Source organism: Heteronotia binoei, chromosome 5 (genome assembly GCF_032191835.1).
Source record: "Heteronotia binoei isolate CCM8104 ecotype False Entrance Well chromosome 5, APGP_CSIRO_Hbin_v1, whole genome shotgun sequence".
In the NCBI taxonomy this organism is placed as follows: Eukaryota; Metazoa; Chordata; class Lepidosauria; order Squamata; family Gekkonidae; genus Heteronotia; species Heteronotia binoei.
Genome location: NC_083227.1, coordinates 163,630,877 through 163,654,826, shown reverse-complemented (window position 1 = coordinate 163,654,826; position 23,950 = coordinate 163,630,877).

The window sequence follows — 23,950 nt, the reverse complement described above, 5'->3', positions numbered from 1 at the left end:
CAGACGCCCCGCCCATCAAGATCTGTGGTGGGAAGTTTAACTGGCCAGGATTGGACTGGTCAGACTGGGGGGGCAGTTCCGGGAAATGAATATAAGTGGGGCCCGGCCCGCGTGTTTCCTCTCTTGTAATGTACCACCGAATAAAGCATGTTGCCTTCAACCCGTCTCGTAACTCAGTACATTACACTGTGTAATACCAGGTCCACAATTAACAAAACTAGGACACTGAAAGACTATCTTGTATCTCAGTCAGTGGACCTTTCTTGCATGATCAAGACCTGGGTCCAGGAGGGTGAGATGGTCATCTTGAAAGAACTTGCTCCAAATTTGGGGATGGGTGGGTGGGGTGGTCTTGCTCATCTGGGAGGCTTTCTTCTTCAAGTCACTTCCCATCCCGGAGATCACTGGAATTGAATGTGTTGGCCTGATGTGGGAGTCTGAGGTGAGTCTGGCCATCTATCTGGTATACTGACCACGTAGTGCAATCTCCATGATGTTCTGAGGATGTTTCTCCATGAGGAAAACTTGAATGCTCTGCTGAGGAATTCTGTCAGTGCTACAGGGCAGACTCCTGGTTCAAATACAGAACACACAAACACCCTGGGAGAGAGGCTAGGTTCTTGTGACTGTGAAGAAATCCCAGAAGTCAGAGAGGAGTACTAGCTGTGTGGGACTGAACACAGGGAATTGAGGTGCTGATGTGATAGCACTCAAGGGTGTTAGTCCTAGGTATTACTCAACATCTGGAGTGTGCCTGTGTGCTAGTGGAGAGTGTCTGTGTGGTGATATTTCTGTCACAAATTCTGGCAGTCGTCTGAGTGAATGACAAAGAGTGTGTGGCTTTTTATATTTAAGAAGCCTGAACCAATTTTATAATCTTTCTCTGATAAGAGTGTTTCTAGTGTTAAGGAAATACTGCCTGCTGTTTGTTTTTATATTATATTTCTTCAGCCTGCCGACATCTCTAGTGTTAAGAGATCTTTGTTATTTGAACTCCTGCCTGCCAACTGATTTAATAACATCCAATAATTTATTATTTATCCCCTTCCTTGCCTTCTGTAAATTAATAAACTTATTATTTAAGTTTTGACTTTAAACAGTCTTGGTGCTTCGTTTATTTTCTGACAAGATTTTATTCTGTGTGCTTGAGGTACCGGGGGGAAGGTGAAATTTGTTTTAAAGTGGTCCCTTTCCCAACACTGACTGTTCCTCTCAGGGGATGATTGTGACTGGCAGAGAACTGATATAATCCATGCCTCGAAGGGTGGGGGTATCAGCTGCCCATGCCAGAGTCTACCCCCAGCTTGGCCATGTATCCTGAAGACCACTGCCCACATGGCCATCCCTCATTGTGCCCTGGAGCCCCAGAGCCCACAGAAGTGGTGTGGGGGGGTAAACCCCCCTGCATTTTCTCAAGAGCTTATGATAGATGCCAAGAAACTATGGATTGGAAGACCAAATCATACTACTTAATGGAGGTTGGAAAGAAATCTCATTCTTAGTATTAATGAGTAAAACTGACCTGTAGACTTTAATCTATCCTCCAGTTTTGGAGGCAGAGTTCCATGGAAATTCTAAGGACCACAGACTACACACACTACACACAGACCACAGACTTTTTCTAATCCTTGCATTTTTGAAGGAATGGAATGTGTCTTTTGGATTCTGTTTATATTGAAATAATATTGCAAGGCTCACCGCACAATAAGGTCTAAGAATAAGAGCCTGCTCAAAATTCACTCTTAAGTTCTGATTATGCTGCTCAATAAGCAGACATATTTCTTCTCTGACACTATGGGGAAGGCATTTAGGAGATATTTCTGCACTAAGCATATTGCTCTATCATCTCAATTAAATAAAAAAGATGCTGACATCTGCTTGAGATGAATCTTGTGGCCAGATGCTAACACGGATAGGAATTTCATAACCTGTGAAATATTTGCACATCCATTGCATAGAGCTAAAGGCATTTGCAATACATATAAAATTCCCCCCTTTTGGAATAATTTATTTGCATACACTTTAGAGCTGCAGTTCTGTCCACAATATTTTTACTTTGTATCATTAAAAATGAATAAACTAAATAAGGACAAATGTGATTCCCCCCCGCCCCCAAATTTTCTAGTGTCCTTTTTTCGTAGTCAATGCAAGTTTTATTGGCCTAGTTTTGTACAGTAAAAGGGTGAAGTTATTTTAAGAATGAAGTCCATATAAAGTCCACACAAGACTTAGGTAAGAAACTGATATTCTCCATACTGATGTAGAGAACCCATAGTGATACAGGGAACTCATACTGAGATAGGGAATTCTCTTTCTAACAAGAGGATGGAGAGAGATGCTCAGAGAGCAGATCTTGTTCTCGCGGAGGTCACAGAACAGACAAAGAACAGGATGAGGAGAAGTCAGCCAGAAAGAAAGAAGTGCCTGAGAGTAATAATCTAGGTAAACAAAAGGACAGCAGCAGAACAGTCAAGAGGAATAATATAGGGGAATCTGATCTATCTACCTTACTAGCTCTACTGGCCCCTCTGATGTATAGGCATGCTTGCTGCAAAGAGAAATTCATTTATCAATCAGCCAACCATTTATTATGGTCATAGTCCAGCAGAATAAAACATACATGAGTGGCTCCAGTTATATATATAAACCAAATATTTGCAAAGAGACATTGCACAGTTCTTAACTGCCAACAGCTTTGGCCTTTGATAGCAGTGGTATTAAAAACTGTATGAGGAGAGCCCTGCTGGGTCAGGCCAATGATCCATCTAGTCCAATGTACTGTTTCAAGACAGTGGTCAATTGCTCTGTAGGGACAACAAAAAGGGGTAGAAAGGAACAGGAGAACCAGTAATGAAGGGCAGCTGCAGCTCCTGAGGCGCCTCTTACAAGCTGTTGATAGTATAGGCTGTAGACTGCAGAGAGAGAACTTGGGTTCCCCAAGCTGCTTGCCCTTTTGCTTTCTGAGGTCTTTCTTAGGGAAGTGGGATCAGTGTGTCTTTGTCTATGTCTATATATGATGGAGAGAACTTTGGCCCTCAAAAGCTTATATTCCACAAACCTTATTGGTGCTACTGGATTTGAATGCCTTGATACTGACTTGCTAGGTTGGTTTGGCTTGGATTCTCTAGTTCAACATTGGTTATATTAGACTTGCCATACGGGCTCTGGGTTCTGCTTGGTGTCTGTGGTTTGAAATTGGGCCTGTGGGGCATGCAACAGTGTCCCTTGTTTCACTTAGTTTGGATTTGATTCTCTGGTTTGACATCAGTTGCTTTGTTTTGGAAATCATTCCCAAAATTCAATTCTTTTTTTTAATCCGATTTATACCTTAAGCTGGAACTGCACTTAGTACTCCAAATGCAGCCTCACCAAACATCTAGACAGGGACATTATAATTAGAGATGTTTTATTTTCAGTACCTTTCCTAAGAATCCCCAGCAGTTTGCCTGTTACAGCTTGCCTGTCTCACTGCTTCTGTATACTGAGTTAACAATTTTATCAATCTCAGTCAGTTCAGATCCTATCAGAATATATTTAAAGTTAGAACTTTTTCCCACTATGCATCACCTTATCCCTAAATTATAAAGATCTTCCTGGAGGTCTTTACAATACATCTTGTTTTCGCCATCCTGAATACCTTGGTATCATCTGCAAATTTTGCCACTACACAGCTCACCCCCAATTTCAAATAATTTATAAACAAATTAAATGATACTTGCTTAGATACTGATCCTTGTGGAATCCTGGTGCTTCCTTCCTTCCATTGTGAGAACTATCTGCTGTGAGCCGCTGCATAAATTATTGTGCTCTGGGGTCCTCCTTCCTGAGCTAAGACAAAAAGGTGTGAGCTGGAGGCTAAAAATCTGCAAACTAGCTCGCGCTAACTCAGCTTAGAGAGAGCACTAGTGGAAAGTGGTGTCAAGTCACAGCTGACGTATGGTGACCCCTCATGGGGTTTTTACAATAAACAATTGTATTGGTAACATATGGTAGCAAATCTATATCTATATCTTACAACTTAAAAAGGAAAGATTTATCTAACCCATATCTTACTTTTTCCCCCACCGCTCCCCCCGTTACTTGACCCCCGCCAGTGTTATTTACTTAAAGAAAAAACAAACATTAAAGGTACCCTTAACTATTAAAAAACCAAAAGTTATATTTTTTTTTAGAAAACTTAATCATCAAAGATTGTCCAATGACCTTTTATTTTACACTCTTTTTCTACGGTTATCTTCTGAACTTCTTCCACTCCATCTTAAAAACTTCTAAATCATAGTCTCTTAATATTCTTGTTAATTTGTCCATTTCACTCTATGACATAACTTTTATAATCCAATCCCATTTCTCTGGTATTTTTTCTTGCTTCCACAACTGCGCATACAATGTCCTAGAAGCTGAGAGCAAGTACCAGATTAAAGTTCTATCTTCTTTTGGAAATTTTTCCATTTGTAATCCCAACAGAAAAGTCTCTGCAACTTTGTTAAACTCATATCCCAAGATATTAGACATCTCTTGCTGGATTATGTGCCAAAACATTTTAGCTCTTTCACAAGTCCACCACATATGGTAGAAAGAACCTTCATGCTTTTTACATTTCCAACACCTGTCTGGCATCTTGTTATTCATCTTTGCTAATTTTTTAGGAGTCATATACCATCTATACATCATCTTAAAATGGTTTTCTTTAATAGTTTGACATGTTGCAAGTTTCATAGAGTTCTTCCACAAATATTCCCAAGATTCCATCTTTATTTCTTTATTTACATTAATTGCCCATTTTATCATTTGAGATTTCACTACTTTATCTTCTGTAGACCATTGTAAAAGTAATTTGTATACTTTTGAAATTAGTTTCTCATTGTCTCCAAGCAGAACTTTTCCCATTTCTGTTTGTTCTTTCCTTATTCCTTCAGTTTTGATATCATTCTCCACCAAGCTTTTTATTTGTTGCATTTGAAACCAATCATATTTATGACTCAATTCTTCAGCAGTTTTCAGTTCTAAATGGGGTTTTCAAGGCAAGAGATGTTCAGAGGTAGTTTGCCATTTCCTGCCTCTGCATACTGACCCTGGACTTCCTTGGTGGTCTTCCATCGAAGTACTTACCAGGACCAACCCTGATTAGCTTCTGAGATCTGAACAAGATCAGACTGGTCTGGGTCATCCAGGTCAGAGCAGGTTATTATATCCTAAACTAATCAGTTATATAAATAAAAGCCCAACCGTGGTGGCAATTCTGAGAATTTGCATTTGTTAGATGTGGCTTGCACAGGATTGGCTCACACTGTCTCTGCAGTGCCATTGGCTGACTCTGCTTTCCCCCGTGCGTCACCAGCCTCATCAGGCAAGAACCCCAGGAGAAGACCTTCAAGAAAGACAGTTCTCTGCTGACAGGGAGTTTACTGAGCAGCAGTGTTCCCTCTAAGCTGAGTTAGTGAGCTAGCTCACACATTTTTGTCTTAGCTCAGGAACAATGGGCCCAATTTATGCAGTAGCTCACAACTTTCATGCCAGTAACTCACTAAGTAGAATTTTTGCTCACAAGACTCTGCAGCTTAGAGGGAACATTGCTGAGCAGTACTGCTTCTCCTCAGGGCCTGTTGTAGGAAGTCCAGGACAGACTGTCTGAGAGCAGGCAAGGAGGCACGAGGGTGTAAAACAGGGGAAAGATTTGTGGTAACTGGCCCCCCAGTCCCTCCTCCCCCAGCTACGGGCCTGTGTTCTTGAGAAAACAGTAGGGTTCCTTTTCTTCAACTGAGGCAAAAGGAATATTCATTCACAGCAGGGAGGGGCCCTTTCCACCTGCCAATACTCTTCACTCTTTCTTTTCCAATTAGACTACAGTGGGCTCATATGACAGAATAGACTCTGAGGGAGAGGCCTTTCCTCCTGGAGAACCGCTGTTGCCAAACTCCAGGTGAGGGCTGTAGAAACTGGGTGGGTGATTTCAAACCAGCCTAACCTGCCTCATGGAGGAGGGGAGAGGAGAATGATGTAAGCTGATGTAATGGCTGAGGACTCCTCCCTATTAAACAGTCTGTCAGAGAGAAGCTGTTGGTCTGAAAGGTCTCACTACAGGCCTCTGAGGCAGAACTTACTGGGCCCAGTGCTGACTATAGCTGCCAGTTCCAGGTTGGTGAGAAATTCCTGGAGATTCTGTGGTGGACTTTGAAGAGGGCATAGGAGTTAGGGCTTCAGAGTGAGGTCTGCCGGGTCCAGGTTCTTGCTGTGGAAGCTGACTGACTGATTTCAGACCAGTCACAGACTTCCAGACTAACCTGCCTCACATGGTTGTTGTTCAGATCACATGGGGGGGGGGAGAATGATGTAAACTGCTTTGGTTCTCCCCCCCCCCCTCCACTGTGAAGAAAGACTAATTTTCCTATATAGAGGCTGCAGGGATGGCACAGGTGATGGAAAGGTGAAGTCAGAGGGGCAGATAAAGGAAAGGAGATAGGGTTGCCAACTCCAGGTTAGGAAATTCCTGGAGATTTAAGGGGCCAGACCTGGAGAGGGCAGGGTTTGAGGAGGGGTAGGACCTCAGAGAGGTACAATGCCATAGACTCCAAACCAACAATTTCCTCCCAGGAACCACTGCTGCCAATCTCCAGGTGAGGACTGGAGATCACTCAGAATTACAACTGCTCTCCTGATGCCAGAGATCAGCTCCCCTTGAGGTGGAGGGGGGAGTGAATGCCTTCTCTTGGGTGGGTGGGAAGACAGCAAGGGTGGCAGACACTCGCCCAAAGGCCTTCAGTGGTATCTTTCCATGTTGATGGGAAATTCCTGGAGATTCTGTGGTGGACTTTGAGGAGGGCATAGGAGTTAGGGCTTCAGAGTGGGGTCTGCTGGACCCAGGTTCTTGCCGTGGAAGCTGACTGACTGATTGCAGATCAGCCACAGACTTCCAGCCTAACCTGCCTCACAGGGTTGTTGTTCAGATCAAAGGGGGCAGAAGAGAATTATGTAAGCCGCTTTGGTTCCCCACCCCTCACTTTGGAGAAAGACAGCCCAAGTAGAAGCTGCAGGGAGGAGGAAGGAGATGGAAAGCTCAAGTCAGAGGGCCAGATAAAGGGAAGGAGATAAGTTGCCAACTCCAGGTTAGGGAATTCATGGATATTTAAGGGGTGGGGTTTGAGGAGGGGTGGAACCTCAGACAGGTACAATGCTATTTCCTCCTAGGGAACCACTGGAGATCACTCAGATTTACAACTGCTCTCTAGATAGCAGAGATAAGCTCCCCTTGAGGTGGGGGGAAGTTAATGCCTTCACTTGGGTGGATGGGAAAACAACAAGGGTGGCAGACACTTGCCCAGAACCTCCTTCTAGAGCCTGTTGTAATTTTTTTTCCCACAACGGGCCTTATTCTTAATGAAGTATAATTCAGTTTGGAATTTATTAACTAATATGTACCAAAAAGAAATTACCATTCTTACTAAACATTTAGAATTTTTTTCAACCAAGTACATGCATTTATCTTTGAATAAATAATCACATTTTAAGGCCTTTTAATATAGGAATTATAATCACATTTTAATATAGGAATTAACAAATATTGTCAGTTTGGTGGAACATATTAATTTTGTTAAGCTTTTTACCACTTCAGATGAGCTCTTTGTTTAAATGGGAATACGTTATTTTGTATTTCACAGTGATCATTAAAGCTTACAGGCATTAAGACTAATAATTGAAATTCCTGTGTCTTTAAGTGCTCAGGGGATGGGGGACAAAAAAAAATCATTATACTGTTAAAGAAGAAGACCATAGATTTAATACCCCATCCTTCTCTCTGAATCAGAGTCTCAGAGTGGTTTACAATCTCCTTTATCTTTACCCCACAACAGACACCCTGTGAGGTGGGTGGGGCTGAGAGAGCTCTCACAGAAACTGCTCTTTCAAGGATAACCTTTGTGAGAGCTATGGCTGACCCAAGGCCATTCCAGCAGCTGCAGTGGAGGAGTGTTGTGAATTGAAAAATGCAAGCAAATGTTAAAACACTGAAATGGACCCATAGACCACCTTGTTCCATCACTGCTTTTTACAAGTAAATTTATTGAAAAAACAAAATTTCCATACCCAAAGCATTGGAAACAGATGTATGTACCTACAAAGGAAGAATTTATTGGTAAAATTTTAGAGATTGCATAGTTAGACGTACTGCAGCCCATGACCTCCATTAAATTCTGCTCCTGGGAAATAGGGGACCCTAAAGAATGAATCAAAGGGTGACAAGGAACAATCACTGGAAATTGCCAGTTCAGTCTGAATCCAACCCATTGCAGCAGAGACACTTCACAGACAGTCAAGCACTTTGTTTCCATCAATATAAAAGCATATTGACAATGACAATTTTAAACATCAAAAAAGATCAATAGCTACACGATGCCACAATCATATGGAAATTCTTAAAGGACTCTATGACTGATCACAGTAGCCTAGCACTATTCAGACTACGGGCAGAGCTCAAGGTCCTGAAACTGCCTTTCTGTCTAAATGGATTGTCTCTGACCTTGTTCGGGGACATTTTGCAAGGTGTTTTCTTCAAAATGATAATTGACATCTTTTTTTGAAAAAACAAACAAAAAACAAAACAGAGAATATGCTTTATTACATACAATATTCTTGTCACCAGCATACAATAAGGAATTCTGGAGTGCAATGAAGATTCCAATAAGGAATTTTGAAGATTCCAAACTTTGTTCATGAAAATTTAGTTCTGAATATGAAATAGTATTAAAGTGTGAAAGCTTTAAACTTGGGCTGAAAAATATCTCAAGCCCTCCAGTTGAGATTCTCACTTTCCTATTGTTAGAGACAATTTGTCTGCCTCTCCTGGCCCCTCCAGGAGATTCAAAGAAAAAGAGCTGTCAGTCGGGAGTTGCCTTTAAAATATACAACTTTATTGATATCAAGAAAGAGGGGAGTCGCTTTGCAACGAGCTCCCCGATCAGTTCCATACATGCCCTTTTATCCTCTACTCTTGGCCAATGAGTCTCTCCTCCTTTCCCCATAGGCGGAGGTACTTAGAGGGTACAGGCTACCCTGCATGCCTACTTCACCCCCTCCTTGACATGTACCCCTCCCGTTACATACATTGCATGTGCATTTAAATTTACCCTTCCCCGAGGTGGGGTGTGTCAGTTAATATTTATTACTTGATTACGCCTGCGTACTTGCTACTTATTAGTCTCTATTGCTATTAATCTTTACTATTGCCATGGCCTGTTCAACCGTGTTATTTCTTTTCTGCTTTTGCGTTTTAACAATGGCTGATACCCCTGTACTATGGTTACTAAATGTTTGTACCTGGTTCCGCTTCTTGCATCTTAACAATCACTAAGACATTACATTTGGTTCCTTCTGTTTCAGCTCATTTCATTATTTCACTCCTCTCACTATCAACATGTAGCTTTCATAATAATAAAAAAGAGATATTTTAAAGATAGAGTCAGAGAGACATGAGCAAAACAAGAAAAGGGAGGAGAGGCCTTCAGTTAACAATGTCAATTGGATTAATGGAATATTGATGAGGAAACTGATGATAAGACTTTTGCCCCCTCTAAGGCCCCCGGATTTTAAATTCCAAATAATCTATGCACACTTAAATACATTAATTTACAAATATTTTTGAGTGCAAATTTTGAATTTTTGGTGTCATAGGTCACCAGTTTCAGATAAATAGGTTAGTTTGTAGCAGCAAAATAGAACGGGAATTCAGTCAGGCCTTAAAGAGTATCAATGTTTTTAAGCTTTTGAAAGTCCAAGCTCACATCTGTCAGATGCATTGGATATGTGTTTTATCACAAACAGATGCATTTTATCTCTAGAGCATATGGTTATAAAGTGAGCTCTGAGACAAAACAGCTTATGCTGAAATAAATTTTAGAATACTTTAAGGAGCCACTGGACTCCTGCTTTGTTATGCTTCATCTTAAGCATATATGGGGAGAAGATATCTGGAAAGCTGTTACCATTTATGCAGGTATGGTGAATATCCTGGCTATGGTTTTTGCATGTTTGTTTAGAAAAGAATAATCAAGGAACAAAAACCAGGGGAAAGAGAACTCTGTTTTAAAAGTTTTATTAAGTTTCCATAAAGAAAGAGGGGAAAGGGGGAGCAGGGGATAGATCGAAATAAGGATATATAAAGAAATATTACATTCTGCTTATCAATATACCAGCAAAGGTAACAAAGATAATAAAAAGAACACATTGGATCAGAGTACATTAAAATTAACAAATACTATATGCATACTGCAAGTTCTGACATACATATCTAGATTGGATCTTTATATCAATATATGCAATAGTACACAATAGCAATTACCATCGGATATCAATATTTGAGAAATCAACCAAACAATTCAAGCCAAGTATATAAAGGCTCCCAATTTTTTTTTAGCTTCTCCCTTAGACTTGCCACCAAGCAAAGAAGATAAGTAGTTCATCTCAGCAGACTCCAGTATTTTCCCGATCAATTCTTGCTTTGTAAGCAGTCCTTGGTACTTCCACTTTTGAGCAAACATTCTTGCTGCTGTATTAATATGTGCTATTAGATATTTTGTCTCTTTTGCATAGTCATTGGAGTATATATTCAATACAAATAATTTTGGCTTAAAGTGATTCTGTCTTTTCAATGTTTTCTGCAATAATTCATGTACCATCTTCCAGTAGTCTTTGAACATCTCACAAGTCCGCCACATATGATAAAAGGATCCAAAACGAGATGTACATTTCCAACATTTGTTACATACACTAACATACATTTTAGATAACTTTTCAGGAGTTACATACCATCTATAAAACATTTTATAAACATTCTCTTTAAAAGCTGTTGACTTAGTCAATCTAATATTAGATTTTCATAAAGCCTCCCACTCCTTTAAAGCAATGTTACGGCCTATGTTCTTGGCCCATTTGATCATACGATCTTTTACAAGTTCATCTTGCATTTTCATTTGTAGTAGATACGAATATAGCTTCACAATCAGTTTCTCCTGAGGACCTAAAAGAATTTTATCAAAGTCATATTGCTAAGTGTTGAAACCGACTGCTTTATCTTTAGTATATCTAGATTCAAGCTGTAATCTCAACCACCAACTCATATTAATATTCATAGATTCCAGTTCCTCTTTAGATTTCAAGTCATTATTTTGTTTCAATAAGTCTTCATACATACAAATCATGCCTGGACTTAATAGTTTTGATTGGATGAATGCTTTGACTGGTGAAACCCATCTTGGTATTTTTTGGTACATTTTTGGTTTTAGCCAAACCCATGCAGAGTAGAGGGATTTCTGCAACTATAGCAGCAGCTGAAATAAATGGGCAATTGATTGGGATTAATTGATTAGGCCTAAAGAGCCTGGGAAGCAGGCTTGATAAAGGAGAAAAGCTTTGCAGGCAGAGATGAGATGAGATGAGACATGCTTCTTGTGGTTTGAAGAAAGAAATCGGCTGGCTGGTGGGCAGGAAGTGGTAGAGCATTGCTGTGAGCTTCTAGGCGAACAGTGCAGTAAACAAACGGATTTTGCTGTATGCTTGAGGTAACAATAGAAGTATTGCAACCCGGGAGATGTCTCCTGGAGATGCTCCAAAGATGCTGTTTCCTATGCTGGAAATTTGCGGTAGAGCTTTGCTAGATGCTTGCAGATGAAGATACCATGGATGGAAAGTATCTAAAACGCACCCATCCTACCTTGTCTAAGTATCTACATGTTTCCTGTGTGAATGATCATGCTGATGCAACAAATGTGTTCGTATAAAACCATGTGTCCATCCTTGAATTGGAGTTCAGACGCACTTTGTGGCGTTAGTCATGGGTCTGATCCACATGCATGCATGTATTCAATAAAGAAAGCTGTTTTTCCTGATATTTCCTCAGCCTAGTCTGTCACTGAACCAAAGCCTCTAATTACTTCCTGCAGACAGCTTTTCTGCTACATCCTTTTGGTGCAGTTGGCACAGGCTAACGGGGGGAGCTTATCCCCTCCTTTGGCCCCCAGACCAGCCTTGGGCTGTGATCGGGGGGGAAGATCAAAGTCCTGGAAGGAGCTCCCGGCTGATTTCAGCTGCCTAGACTCTGTCTACCCCTGCCTGGCCCAGCTGGACGGGTCGCCAATGGACCATCACAAAGGCATTCAGGAAGCAGCTCTGGGAACCAGACCTCCGGAGGGTGAGTATGACTTATGCTGCTTTGAAGTAGGACCCCTGTACAGGAGACTGCTTGGCTTCTGCCCATCTCACAGGGAAGAACAGACGGATCATCCCTTGGCAGCACACTACTAAAAGCCCACTAAAGAAGAGGGAAGTTGTTTTCCCCACCAGCGCCCTTGAACCTGTGCTTGCCTTTTAGAGGAGCTGGGCTAGATATTTGTGGTATGCAAGAGTGTGCTTGCAGCGTGTATGAGACGTGATCTAACCACGAACTGATTTTTGTACCCAACAGTACCATGGTACTCAGCCACAAGAGTGCATCTGAGCCGGGAGAGTGGGGAAATGGTTGGTTAAGGCTCCCATTGTGTCTGGCAGCTAACCCCCCCCTCCTCTTTTTCCCTATGTGTTTCTAAGCTTGTCTTGTCTGTCTGGTGCCCTGGGAGGGTTTGCACAGGCTTGTTGATGACTGCCCCCTCTGTTGATATGGTAATTTTTTTTATTTTCATGTATACACTACAACCTTGACATGACCAGTCTATCCGATAGACAATCTATTTCCACTATTCATCAGTTTCTTCAGAGAGGTCATAAAGAAAAAAAATGCTTATATATACATACAGAGGTAGAGAAAAAGCAAGTACACATTGTCATTAAGTTTGGGGATTAAATTCCCATTTTCAAATAACAAAATTCCTTTTAAGTTAAGAAAATCAAATATCTAACAAAATCCTTCAAGTTCAATAACATTATTAACCAATAATAAATCCATCTTTGATTTTTATTAATCTCCCCCCCCCCCCCCTTATTCACATATTATAGTAAAGTATCCTAATTTGAGCTAATTTAACCAGTCATAGAATTTCTTCCATTTACCCAACGGCTCTTCCTTAGATTTTCCATATACCATATCTGTCAGTACGTCTAACTCTGCAATCTCTAAAATTTTACCAATAAGTTCTTCCTTTGTAGGTACATACATCTGTTTCCAATGAGCTGCATATAAAATTCTGGCTGCAGTTACAATATATACTTCAATGTGTCTATCTTCTTTTTTAATTCTTTGTTGAGTCATGCTAAGTAAAAAAATCTGTGGGTTAAAAGGTATGACTTTTTTCAACACTTTCTGTATCCATTCATGTATCTTCCCCCAGTAGCTATTAGCCCTTTTACAAAGCCACCATGAGTGGAAAAATGTACCCAGTTTTTCTTGACATTTCCAACAAAAACTTCAGGTTTTAGGGTAAATTTTAGACAGTTTGATAGGAGTTAAATACCAACAGTGGAACATCTTTAGCAAATTTTCTTTAAGAGTTACCGATTTAGTCATTTTTCCACGTTTGAGACCATTGGTCAATACTTATTTTGACTCCTAAGTTTTGCGACCATTTAACCATTGTCTCTTTCACTATCTCATCTTCTATTTTCTTAGAGGTATAAACAACCTGTCTTGTACATAAGCTGGAGCAAACTAGAGCAAGTAAATGTAGTTAAAATGAGGGGTGTGCATTTCGTTCAGCCGAACCACATAGACCACTGAATCACCCCTGATTCAGAAGTATATGGCATAGTATACTTCTGATTCTATTTTCAGGCCATTAAACGGGAGTCGTATATGGCTCCCCGTATACTTCCGTATAGATATTCGGAAGTATACAGAAGTCAATGGAAAAGGCGGGAAAGGAGCTTCTGCAGCCTCAGGGGAGCTGCTTGCTTCCTTTCCCGCCTTTGGAAGCCTTTTCCTGCCTCTCCCATAGCCTCCCTGGGATCAGGGAGGGAGGGGGGAGAGGAGCCCCAGCAGCCAATCCAAAGCAGCCATCAGTTACATTGTTGTTCTTTTGTTCTTTTGTTTACTTGGGTATCCAAGTAAACAGTGTTCTCTGGCCAATCACAGAGCAGTGCTATTTTTTGAAACTGCTCTGTGTAGGGTCAGAGAACCTTTTGAAGGAGTCTGCCTGGCTGAACTCCATTCCATTGCTGTTGTGTTGGTGTGAGAGAGAGATTGTGCTGCACTGGCCCTTGGCCTCAGCTGCTGCTGCTCTCTCTCAGCCTTGCCTAACCTGCCTTGAGAAGAGAAGACATCTAAGGTAAGACAGACTTGGGGTTCTTGTTTTTATTTTAGTTAGTAAAAGGACTTTTTAAGACTCAGAGTTCCTTTACTTATCCAGATTTGGGTGGGTGAGTACTGGGTAGCTTATTTGGGGTTAGGGGGTTCTGCTGGGGGTGGGGGGCTGGGGTGGGGTGTTTGCCAAGTTGTCTGTATTTTACTTTAGTGAGAGGACTTTTAAAAGTGTAGTATCCTTTTACAGTTCTTGATTTGGGTGGCTTGGATTTCTTGGGGTTAGGGTGAAGGGTTTTTTTTGGGGGGAGGGGTTGGTAAAGTTCCTGTATTGTTAAAAGTTAAGGTTTTTTTACTGTTTTAAAAGGATTCTGTGTTTGATTTGTTGCTGCTGTGTTGTGCTGCTGCTGTTCCTTTTCTCTTCTGGTTCTGGTTCTTGGGGGGTGCTTTTTGGCCTAATTTTCATTGTTTAAAAGGCCATTTTTTTAACAGTTGAGTTTCTTGGCCTTCTCCTGTTGTCTCTTTTCCTGGTTCTGTTTTTTTTTTTGGGGGGGGAGCTGGCACCTGGGTGAGAGACCCAGAACCAGCAGGCTTGTTGTGCTTGGCCAGCTCTCCCCATGTTGTTTGGGGCAGGGCTGGAGAGCTGGCATCTGTAGATTGTGTGTTCTGTGGCAGGGAAGCTGGCACCTGGGTGAGAGGCCCAGAACCAGCAGGCTTGTTGTGCTTGGCCAGTTCTTCCCATGTTGTTTGGGGCAGGGCTGGAGAGCTGGCATCTGGGTTTGCTGCAGCCAGGTCTGCAGAGCAGACCTTGAGAAGATTGTGTTTTGTGTGGCAGTGACATTGGCAACTGGGTTTATATTGTTTCCAGGCCTGCAGGGTTCATAGAGTAGATAGAGGGATGTAGTGCATTTGGGTCCTATAGAGAGTCTCTGTTGTGAAGTTAGATTTGGCTTTGGGTGCCCCAGGAATTGGACCCCCTGGTCCAATTTTTTTTTTTTTTGCCTTGTGGGTTTTGTGTGGGACAGTGCCCTGAAGCTGCACAGCAGTTTGGGGGGCTCTCCTCAAAATCTCCTGCTCCCCAGAGCCACTTTTCCCACAACAATTACAGTGAGGAAGTGGCTCTAATTGGTTTTTTCTCACCATTGGGAGCAGTGTTCCTTTTGGGGTGCCCACAGATGGGTGCAGTCCTTTTGGGCCAGGGGGGTTTCATGCTGGGGAGTCCCCTGAAGCTGCCCTGCAGTTTTGGAGCTCTCCGTCAAACCCCCTGCCCCCCAGTAGCCTCTAATTATGCCCTATGTTGCCATTGATTTCAATGGCCCATAGGGTATAATGGTGGGATAGGGGCACCCTCTTTGGGCACCCCTGGAATGGGACCCCCTGGCCCAATCTTTTTGGAACTGGAAGGGGGGTTGTAGGGGAGAGTCCCCTGCAGGTCCCTTGCAAATTTGGGCGTTCTCCCTCAAACCCCCTCTCCTCCAGACGGCTTCCAATATACCCTATTTTGCAAAGATTTCAGGTTTTCACGGCTGGTAACATCATTAGGGTTTGTAGAATCTTTCGGGATCAAGTGCCGTGTTCTACTGGAGAAAGTTTTCCTTCCAGACGTTTCGTTCTCAGCTGCGGAGAACATCCTCAGTGGCGTTGCAGCCGGAGCAGGCGCCGGAGCAGTTTAAATGTCTTGTCTCTTTTATATAGTCACTGGGATACATGTTCAACAAGAACAGTTCTGGCTTAAGTGGAATCTGTATCTTCAACATTTTTTGCAATAGATCATGCACCATCTTCCAGTAGTCTTTTGCCTTTTCACAAGTCCACCACATATGATAAAACGACCCCACCTGTTTTGTACATTTCCAGCATTTGTTAGACATATCAGAATACATTTTAGAAAGTTTTTAAGGAGTCACATACCACCTATAAAACATCTTATACAAATTTTCTTTAAAAGATACTGATTTGGTTAGTTTAATATTAGATTTCCATAGGGTCTCCCATTCGTCTAACATAATAGTGTGCCCAATGTTCTTAGCCCATTGTACCAAACAGTCCTTCAGAATCTCATCTTGCATCATCATCTGTAATAGATAAGAGTATATTTTCAAGACCAATTTTTCCTGAAGACTCAGAAAGATTTTCAAACGGATACCGCTCAGTATGAAAACCCTGTTGTCTTATCTTTAACATATCTAGACTCTATTTGCATTTTGAGCCACCAGCTCATATTAATATTCTTACTCTTTCGCTTTTCCTTGGTTTTCAGTTGATTATCTTGTTCCAATATCTCTTCATATCTATAACATTGATTTGGATTTATAAGATTTGGTGGTGTAAATGCTTCAACAGAAGACACCCATCTTGGAATTCTTTTGTAGATTTTCGGTTTTAACTATACCCATGTATGATAAAGAGATTTCCATAGCCAATGGTTTTTAAAATAAGAATGTCCTTCTAGTCTTTGATACCACAAATACACATGCCAACCCTGGGTAAGTTCATGACCCTCCAAAGTCTTCCATCTTGTAATAAACCCCAATTGCTCAGCCATGTCAGCACCGAGGCTCTATAATACAATTGCCAATCTGGCAGGCCCAAACCCACTTTTTCTTTACCGTCTTATAGTGTTTTTAGTTTAATTCTAGGCTTTTTCTACTGTCAGGTATATGCAGAAGTCATCTTATTCAGCTCTTGGAAGAAAGCATTAGTTAGGAGTACTGGAATGGTTTGAAATAAAAATAACAACCTTGGCAATATATTCATTTTTATTGAGGCTATTCTTCCCATTAATGATATATTCAAGTCTTGCCACTTTTCCAAATCTCTTTTAATCTCTTTCGATATTTTGTCATAATTATCCGCTTTTAGAGTACTGCATTTATTTGTAATATAAATACCCAAATATTTCACTTTCTTCTCATAAGAGAATCTGGACTTTCCTTGCAAAGATTGAATTTGTTCTATTGTCATATTTTTGGCCAAAACTTTTGTTTTACCATCATTTATCTTCAATCCTGCCCAATGGCCAAATTGGTTAACCTTATATGTCAGACAGTCAATTGAATCAAGTGGCTGTTCTAAAATAAAAAACAGGTCATCTGCAAGTGCCCTCAGTTTGTATTGTTCACCCTTTACCAGCACACCCCTGATATTTGGATCTTCTCTTATTTGTTCAAAATCTCCAAGCATAGAATAAACAAAAGCGGTGATAATGGACAGCCTTGTCTCGTACCCTTCTGTATAATGATTGGTTCTGATAATTCATCATTCACCATCACCTTTGTTCTTTGAGAAGAATAAATCGAATGTATCATTTTCAAAAAGTTCTTGCCACATTCCATACCATTCAATTGCTGTATCATAAATTGCCAGTGAACGTTGTCAAAAGCCTTCTCTGCATCTAAATAGATTAGGGCTGTTTCTCTGGATGATTCTCATAATACTCCAATATGTTACATATTGTTCTAACATTGTCTTTCAGATGTCTTCTTGGCAAAAATCCTGCTTGATCCTGATGTATAATAGTCAGTAGGATTTTCTTCAAACGTGCCAGAATTGAAGCAAAAATTTTGTAATCCACATTTAAGAGAGAGATTGATCTAAAATTTCTTACATCTTTCAAATCTGTACCATCTTTTGGTATTAGTGATATTGTAGCTTCTTGCCATGAAAAAGGTATTTCAGTCTCCCTTTGAATCGTTTCTATAAGAAGCTTAAATGGAACCAATAGACAATTTTCAAAGGCTTTATAAAATTCTGCTGGTAACCCATCTGGACCAGGAGATTTGCCATTTTTTAAGAAGTTATTGCTTCACACATTTCTCTTGTCATTATTGGTTCATTTAAATTTCTCCTCTGCTCATTTGTAAACTTGTTAAGGTTATTTTGCCTAAGATAACCTTCTAGGTCTTCCTTTGAAATCTGTTTATCTTCATATAGCCTTTTATAAAATTGTTCCACAATTTGAAGTATCTCCTGCCTTTGAAATTTCTCTGTATTGTTTTCATCTCTCAATACTGTTATGACTCTCTTCGCATTTTTTTTCTCAGTCTATACGCCAACCACCTCCCAGGTTTATTGGCGTGTTCAAAATAATTTTGTTTTGCAAATTTTAATTTTTTCTCTACTTCTTCCACCAATAATAAATTAAGCTGATGTATCTTTTTTTATTTTATCCTGGAACTCTTGTTTTGTTTGTTGTAGTTTTAGGTTCTTATCTGCTTCTTCTGCTTGAATCATTAACTTTCGAAAGCTCTCAGATCTTTCCTTCTTTTTCTTGGCATTGAATCTAATTGCCAGCCCTCTAAAATATGCTTTAGCTGTATCCCATACCACCTGTATCTTCACCTCCAGTGTTATATTTCATTTAAAGAAAAATTCCATTTCATGTTTTGCTTCTTGGAGAAATTTTCTATTTTTTAGGATTTGAGTGTTTAGCTTCCAGTTTCTTCTACTTTGTATTCCCTTAAGTTTAATAAATACTGGGCTATGGTCAGATACCACTCTGGGTTGAATCTCCACCTCTGCTAGTTCCTACATCAGGCCCGTGGATAGCCAGCACATATCAGTTCTTGACCATGACTGATGACTAGGTGAATAATAGGTAAAATTTCTTGATTTGGGGTACCTTGTCCTCCTTGCGTCGACTAGTTCCAATTCTTCAGCTAGTTTGAAAAAAAATTGTTGGTAATTGTAATCCTTTGGATTTGCTTTGTTAATGCTGCTTCCTGTCCAATTGTCTATCAAACACCGCATTCAAGTCTCCAAGAAAACAATATTCTGAGTAGATAGATCCAAGAGGGCAGCCGTGTTGGTCTGAAGCAGTTGAAAAAAGCAGGAGTCAAGTGGCAACTTTAAGACCAACCAAGTTTTATTGAGAATGTAAGGTTTTATGTGCTCTCATCACACTTCATCAGCACACTTCATCATCACACTGCCACCAATATCCCGCTCCCAGCTGAAAAGCTGCCTGCCTGCCAAGACGCTTCCCAGTTCTTGGACTTGCCCCCCGCCCCCCCCGAGTCAGGAGCAAGTCCGCGGTCGATCTTCACAGTAGGTTCATTTTAAAAGGCATCTTGTTAAGGCTGAAGAATTACTATTAGATGTACTTTATTATATATATTTAAAATATTTATTAGCTATCTTTCTTCTTTATGGAGCTCAGGGCATCTACCAACATTTATGCATAACCTCATTCCCTGATATTTTGTGGTTGGCTCCTCCTCCTGTGGCAGTCAATTTATGGTTGCGCCCACCATCCTGTGTCCAAACGTCGAAGTTGTGTGCAGGCTCAAAAATTTTGGGGACCCCTGCTGTACAGGATATTAATGGACAAAAACTGGAACATGGCAGAGTTTCACTCAAAATCTCAGATCTTTCCGGTATAATATACAAGTGTCCCAGTAGTCTTTAATCCAGTTGTTGGAAGTAGCTAATAACTTTGTGAGTTTGATTTTAGTCTGAATTTAGTGTAATGCTTCAACTGGAGTACCTAGCCATTTTGATCCTGGGAAAGGTTGGTAAAGATTCTCCAAAGGATCCCAGGAACATTTCACAAGTTTTCCTTTTGCCCTTTGATGCCTAAAGCATCAAATTACATCTACCCCAGGGCTTGAATCAGCAGGAACTTACAGGAGCACAGCTCCTGAACCTCCAGCCAGGGTCTGCATGCAGTAGGGAATTCTCTCCCCATTGCACACAGATCCCGGGGCATATGCAAATAAGATATGCTGCTAAACTCCTGCACCTTTTTTTCCCTACAAAACAACCCCTGCATCTACCCTAACCTGAACATGTAAATCTGTATGATTGACCTGGTCCTCTACATGCGAACAGAAGAAAAAAATAATGTCAAGATCATACATTAATTTAGACTTGAGGCACTTATATTTTCAACACGTCAGTGTGGTAAAGTGCCTTAAATTTCCCCTTTTGGCAATTAATGCCCTGTAGGCATCTGTTTCCCTGAAAACTACATAAACCATGAAAAGTTTAAATCTAATTATCATTATTTCCATTTCTGGGGCATGGCCTTTTCATAAATAATTATGTCTCCATATAAAACTGACAGGCTTTAAACTCTTACAATATCATTCATAATAATGAGCAAGATAATAAGCCACAAGCCAAACTTTCACATACTCATTAGCTACAGAAGGCTAATTAGGACTTTAACCAGAAATGCCACTAAGCATCACACACACAGAGGTAATTACAGAGCTGAAGTCATTAAGGCAGGGAACACCCATTAGCCTACAAAAGAGGTCCAAAAGCTAGCAAAGGATGACAAGTGCACTTTCACAAGACCACCTTCTCTTTTTAACAAATGCAAAACATGAAATCGCTTGACAGTAAGTCAGTAATGCTATCACTTCAAAATACAGGGCATAATCCATTCTGATGCAAGCACTGCACTCAGGCAGGAGAGAGCTCTATGTAACTGCCCTGCACTCTTGCTGTATGCAACCGTTCTTCTCCTCTCCCCATTGGTTCATATTCATGGGGACTCAGCACTTCAAGCTTGCAGACGCTGACTGAGCATATGCGGCAAGTGTGATATCGGGAATACCTAGTTCAACCATTATAATGCTATTATATATAGAATCTGAAACGTCATACAGATTTCTGGCAATCCCAGCTACAAGCTCCTTTTTAAAAGTAAGTTTCTAGCTATCATAGACTTGAAGAGTCTATGTTGGCATGCTCTCATCTTTTTACCCTAACCTCCCTCTTATCCATGACTAACACAAAAGCTTGTTATTCCTGTTCGGTTCTTGAATCTATTAAACATCTTCATTATGTTGTATGCTGATTTGCTGCTTGCACTCTGCCTATATGTCTGGACTTCCATTTCAATATAGCTGAAGAAATGTGCTTGCACACAAAAGTTTATAGCTTGAATAAAACTTCATTGGTCTTAAAGGTACCATTGGACTTGAACTTTGTTCTACATCCCCATATACTACTTCATAAGAACATAAGAGAAGCCATGTTGGATCAGGCCAACGGCCCATCCAGTCCAACACTCTGTGTCACACAGTGGCAAAAAATTTTATATATACACACACACTGTGGCTAATAGCCACTGATGGACCTGTGCTCTATATTTTTATCTAAACCCCTCTTGAAGGTGGCTATACTTGTGGCCGCCACCACCTCCTGTGGCAGTGAATTCCACATGTTAATAACCCTTTGGGTGAAGAAGTACTTCCTTTTATCCGTTTTAACCTGTCTGCTCCGCAATTTCATCGAATGCCCACGAGTTCTTGTATTGTGAGAAAGGGAGAAAAGTACTTCTTTCTCTACTTTCTCCATCCCATGCATTATCTTGTAAACCTCTATCATGTCACCCCGCAGTCGACGTTTCTCCAAGCTAAAGAGTCCCAAGCGTTTCAACCTTTCTTCATAGGGAAAGTGCTCCAGCCCTTTAACCATTCTAGTTGCCCTTCTCTGGACTTTATCCAATGCTATAATATCCTTTTTGAGGTGCGGCGACCAGAACTGCACACAGTACTCCAAATGAGACCGCACCATCGATTTATACAGGGGCATTATGATACTGGCTGATTTGTTTTCAATTCCCTTCCTAATAATTCCCAGCATGGCGTTGGCCTTTTTTATTGCAAACGCACACTGTCTTGACACTTCTCTGGAAACAGCATAAGAAATAGCATTGCCAGAAGAAATTCTCTGAATTCATTATTACCCAATTTGTCCCTGAAATCTACCGATTCCACCCCCCCTCCTTTTATTAGGGGTCTGGAGCAATGTTCCCTCTAAGCTGCAGAGTCTTGTGAGCAAAAATTCTACTTTGTGAGCTACTGTATTAAAGTTCTGAGTTACTGGCATTAAAATTGTGAGCTACTGCATAAAGTAGTGTGCTCTCGGGTCATCCTTCCTGAGTTAAGACAAAAACATGTGAGCTGGAGGCTCAAAATCTGTGAGCTAGCTCACGCTAACTCAGCTTAGAGGGAACACTGGTCTGGAGTCTGTTTCTAACTATTCTCATTTTGGTTAAAAAAAAAAAAAAAACAGAGGAGAGGCAAGAAGGAAAGTTCTGAAGAATTTCAGAATCTCACACTGTAGATGCCCGGAGGCAGGCAATGTGTTCCCAAGCCTTCATGATCTGTGACAGCTGCACTCTGTGGTATCATAAAATAACCACAAGGGATGAAGTTACAAAAGGGTACACTGATTTGTATTCAAAGAGAAATCCCTCTTATAAATAGGAAAAAAAGAGAAAAAAGGAATCATTGTCTCTGTACCTAAAGAAGTGAATTTTGGAAAAAAGAAATTTAACTTCCTATAATAATGCTGAGAGAGAGAGAGAGATGAAAAAATATAAATGTTTGCAAAGCGTGTCAGATAGGGTTGCAAACTGTATAGGTAAGAGACCATATTTTACCTTGAAAGCTATTACATAACTGGAGCTAGAGGGTGACATTTTGTTCTGCTGCTGAATCTAAAGTAGACTTGATTTAATATTACATCAGCAGTAGCTATCAGGAATGAATGTGTGTTTTATTTTGCCAACAAAACTGAAAAACTAAAGAAGCAGGTTGCAGGCTGGGGAGAAAATGACCTTGCCTGATAGTTCAGATATCCAGAGCTTTTTCTGAGCTTTTTTCTGGGGTGCAGCTTGTTGGGCTGGGCTGAACTGTGCCGGTGGCCTTCTGGGGCCAGGCTCGCCAACCCGGCCTGCAGGGCCAAGCCATGCTGCGGCATGGCTTCCTGGGGCCCAGTTTCTTGGGCCCATAGGATAGAATGGAGAGATCAGGTGGCAGCTGCAGCACAAATCCAGAGAAAGGATTTAAAGTTCAAAAACCCTTCTCTAGCATCATGCCACAGTGGCGGCCCGATGTGTCCATCCTATCCTATGGGCCCTGCATACATAGATAGATAGATAGATAGATAGATAGATAGATAGATAGATAGATAGATAGATAGATAGATAGATAGATAGAAGAAACATATTGCAGAGATGTAAATGACAGAGAAATGTAGAAGCAAATCATAAGTGAAAATTCCCATACCGCCCCCCCCCCCCAAAAAAAACCCCACACCCACACATATACAAGGGTGGAATTCTAGCAGGAGCTCCTTTGCATATTAGGCCACACACCAATCCTCCAAGAGCTTACAAGGCTCTTTTTTGTAAGTTCTTGGATGATTGGCTACATCAGGGGGTGTGGCCTAATATGCAAAGGAACTCCTACTAAAATTCCACCCCTGTGTGTTTGTGTGTATAGGAGTCTGTGATCATGCACTGTAAAATAGAATATACAAATTCTAACCTTAAATTTGCTGTTGTAGAGAGAGCCTGGGTATGTATAATCTACACAATATTCTTTAATAATCTTACACTTTTATGCGATGCTTTCTAATTTATCAAATGAATAAAGAAGTCTGTACTTTACGATCATTTCACGTGCAGTTAGTTATAATAATGTACACATTATGCTTCATTTAAACGATCAGTTATACCTATAATCAATCATTTATTTTACCTTTTGTTATTGATTGCTTTTTACTCCACTACGTGAGTGACATTAATCCCACTGACAATCTATTAGTCAAATTGTATTTTACAAACCTGGGGAAACAAAATATATGTCATTACATGTCTTGCAAAAAAAAAAAATGAAAATATATCCCTCCTTCCTTCTTTCACACTAGGTGTCCTAGTCAACAATCTACATCTAGAGACAAACAACAGCAATGTATCCCTGGTGATTCTTTTGG